The sequence below is a fragment of the Eleginops maclovinus genome, chromosome 11, assembly GCF_036324505.1.
Source record: "Eleginops maclovinus isolate JMC-PN-2008 ecotype Puerto Natales chromosome 11, JC_Emac_rtc_rv5, whole genome shotgun sequence".
Taxonomy (NCBI): domain Eukaryota; kingdom Metazoa; phylum Chordata; class Actinopteri; order Perciformes; family Eleginopidae; genus Eleginops; species Eleginops maclovinus.
Genome location: NC_086359.1, coordinates 4996199 through 5000380, shown reverse-complemented (window position 1 = coordinate 5000380; position 4182 = coordinate 4996199).

The window sequence follows — 4182 nt, the reverse complement described above, 5'->3', positions numbered from 1 at the left end:
AAAAATATATGATGAATCTGTGGGTTTGTTTGTCTGATGAGCTGCTTTGTTTCAGACAAATTGGTTAAACGGAGGACAATCGGTTACAAAGGCTTCCCGCTTCCTTAATGAGTGTTTCTCGCAAAGTCGTTAATTACCGGCTTTCTCTAAATAATCTCATCCGCCCGAATAAGCTTTAATTTAATTTAAACCAGAGCACACAATAGGTGTTCCTTTAAAGAAGTGCAGCCTCTCTATTTACAGAGCAACAGTCAGGTGGTGTAATGAGTTAATTGGCTCGTTAACTCTGATTTACTACACAAGTGGCTGCGGAAGTTTTGAAATCATACTCCATGTGTGTGTGTGTGTGTTTCTGGTAGAGAAATTAATGATATGACTCGCCTCACACTAAGTAGACCACATAAAAATACAAAAACACCAAGTGAAATTACATGCAACTTAACATGCATGATTCAACATCGAGAAACTTGAAATAAATAATAAATAAAAAAATCACATGGAGAAGGAGGAGAAGAAACTCCCGCCCCTAAACAAGTTCTGGTATGGAAATATATTCACTCTTTACTAATGCTCTTGGTTTAACTGTGTGACAGAGATGGTAATTATAATGTACGACTGTGGCTGCGTGATTCATTTATTACCTGGAATATTTAACAGAGACGCAGCTAATCAGGGAAACACACCTTGCCCCTAACAGGTATCAATTAGATTTAGCACTTTCAACTTTCTTTTCCTCAGTTGTGTTTAGTGGTATTTATTAAAATGACTTCCTACTTCAGATTCCAGAGGTTTTTATCCCTCTTAAAGCTTCATTGACAGACCATTTCTATGACCTTGGGAGAGATTTTCACACATCGTGCCATTCAGTATATCTTTGAGTATATGGCGCACCCGGCTGAATAATAAACAGATCTTTAAGAGGGCAGTGTGAGCTCATTACCGTGCTGATGATCGTGAGTGACACCCAGCCTTATTGTTGGTGAAATATTAATGAGCCACGGGTGATCTCCCTTCCCTTTCACACGCGCAGACTGGCCTTTCCCCACCGGGCCTTTAGAGCATAAATAAGAAAGCCAAGCTGTGAATTATCACTTGTCTCGCCTGATTTAGTCAACATCAATGCGAGATATTAACCTTGTCTGGAAACAAGCTCTGACGAAACAGAGAGCATCACCTGTCAAACACTTTCACATCCTTCACAAAATGCCAGCGCAGACGTTTGTAAGTTTTCATATCCACATGGGAGTTCAGAGTAATTTAGGAGATTAAAGAGAAAATATCCTGCCCAATACCGAACATGCCCACACACACATACACACACTTAGAGCAGATGAAAGAGGCTTCCTCTAAATGCATCTGATACAGCAGTGGAGTTCCACTCTTAATGTTTACCGCTTTGAACAAATCATCCTCGTGCTCTTTGAAGTCGACGTTAAATGACAGTCGTGAATTCCAAATAGGGTACGCCATGTACAAATCATTAACTTACAAAAGAAACATGTTTTGGGATTTCATGGCAGACACAGCAACGATATGTGAAAAATATCCAGAGGGGGGAGACTGAACCGAAGCACCAGCGCTGACCTAATGAGGACAAAACAATAAAAACAGACTGCGCCCCACTGAGGGATGTTTTCCTGTTTTGATTTTGTTCACTAGCATCCCATGAAAGTGAAATATCACAGCAGTTTGATAAGTGTGTACCATACTGTATGTTGTCCTTCTACTCACCCAATCTTTAAATCACAAATTTCGGTAAAATTGTCAAAATAAGGGATGAACAATATTTGATTATTGCCGACTATATTTTGCAACTGCTTTTGGATGATTGCCAATGCCCTTACCGATAAACTCAGATATTTTTCCCCCCATGAAGATTACATTAAGTCTCTCCTGAAGTGGAGGTAATGTTTTATTATGCCCAATGATTAAAATGTACACTTCCAATGAACAAAGTAAGAAAACTACTTTAACTTAGGTTACATTTTCTATCTAAGTAACATATCTGCCTGTTATATCAGAGGAAATATTTCTGGCTGCTGCTGGTGTTTTATTTTGAAGCCTTTTTCTGCTGATTAAAAACACAAACCCACTTCATAAATCGTATCTTGAAGTATGTTAACTAATCTTCATGGGAAACATTGTTAGGGCCTTGACCTTTACCCTCAGTACATTGTGTGAACGTATTGAATTAGATTAAGTTAAATTATTATAAAAACATCACCTAATGTACAATGAGGAATAAAATGTGTGAAGACAGTAGAGCCATTTGTTTTAAACGTACTTTATTGAGCTCAGTGTCAATGTTAAAATAAAGTGAGTGTAACCGTTAAGTGAAGGAAGAAGGAGGCACATTATGGTCTGAATGAATATCGGCTGTGTGAAGCTCAGAGGCGATAGACGCTGAGCCTCCGGGGTTTCAAAGGTTCTGCAGGGCAGCATGACGCAGCCTGAGTGCTGCGAATGACACCGAGGATACATTTGGGACCTGTTTGCTTAAAGAGTTAAAATTTTGCAGAACACAAGTGATGCACGAACAGCGGGCTGGACTCAACATCTGTGACCTCTGCTTATTATTTCATCTGGATTATTCTGCAGTGTTTCCTCCTAGACATTGCATACTCCATCCAAAATAAGTGAAAATCTATCGATCTTCCTTAATTAAAGTTGCATTTAGTCTGAGCTTCGTGTGCCTTCGTGATGCCTTTAGGAGTTAGAGTTAGTTAGTGGTGATCTTCTAAAAGCTGTGACATCCCAAAGGGGGACAAAACAGACGCTGGAGTCCTTTCCATCAAACACCTCTAATTTACCGCAAAGCCCTTGAGGAATAGTGAGTAAACATAACCCTGTGTCTGACTGGTTCACATCTGTCAGAGATGAATGCAAATGAACCAAACCTAGTTCCCATTCGTGAACATTATATCACGATTGTCACTTTTTCGAGACTTGATTAACGGTCTTGGTGCTAAACAAATGGAAGTGATCCCCCCCCCCACCCCCGAGAGGCTCCCATTCACAAGTCGGAACTGAATTCCATGTTTTCATCGTATGTTCAAAGAGGGCCAAAAGTTGAGGACAATAAATTCTGAGAGAGATGATGATGAAATGATGGTGTAACCCTTACTAACGTGTCATACGTGCACTTGGCATGCATGTATCAACTTTTTCCTGACTTCATTCCTCAGACACAACACTCAGACAATGATTATTTGGGCATCAATTGATGGACAGCCTTGTCTCGCAGTAGGAAATGATATTAAAAGACCAGGTGAAGTTGAACCTTTCTCCCATTAATCTTTAGGAGAGTAATTCGCTGCATGTTTAGCACAATTATTATCATTACCTAAATCATGACAAATACAATTTTACTGAATAGTAGAAACAGCACTGCTGTCATGAGCGGCACCTTAGATTTGTCATGATGCGCAAACAGGCGGCCCTCAGTGGACCAATTAATCCAGACGGATAGAGAAGTCAGCGATTTCCTGGGAGACCTTCCAACTTCACCAGATACTCCTATCTCAATCTGGTCTCCATTACAACCACCTTTATCTAGATTGCATCAGGTTGCCCTTCTACAAGTCTCTCAAAGCTCCCTTCACATGATAGTGAACACACGGTGGGCATTTTGCTGAATAGCTCCTGCTGTCCCTTTGAATGACTCAGATTAACGCGGATGGATTTAAGAGTAAACACCGAAAGCGTTACTCACTTTCAATGAACATGTAAGTCCATTCAAAGGACAGGTTTCTCTTTGTGTTAAAACAATTCCAGTGTAGCCCCGTCTGGATAATGTGATTATGGGCAATCAATTCAGTAAGATGTTCCGTGACTTTCACTCGATCCGCAGACATGCTCAGTGGACAAATCTATTAGAGGCCAGACACTATACTGTCCCATCAATATGCAAATTCAGCAGAACTGGAAATAAGTGATAATAATGATATTGTCGCAGAGATACAACTCAGCAAATGAGACGGAGGAACGGCAGAACAAGGAGGGGTGCAGACACAGAGGTGAGGTGGAACGAAAACAGCAGGTATGGAGGGGGAGAGGGAAGACAAAAAGAGAGACAGGAAAAGAGAGGGAGGGAGAGAGAGATGCAAATCCCATGGCAACAGCAACCAGAAAACAAGTCTAAAATAGGGGGCAGTGTCCGCTATTACTATAGCAACAGGAGAA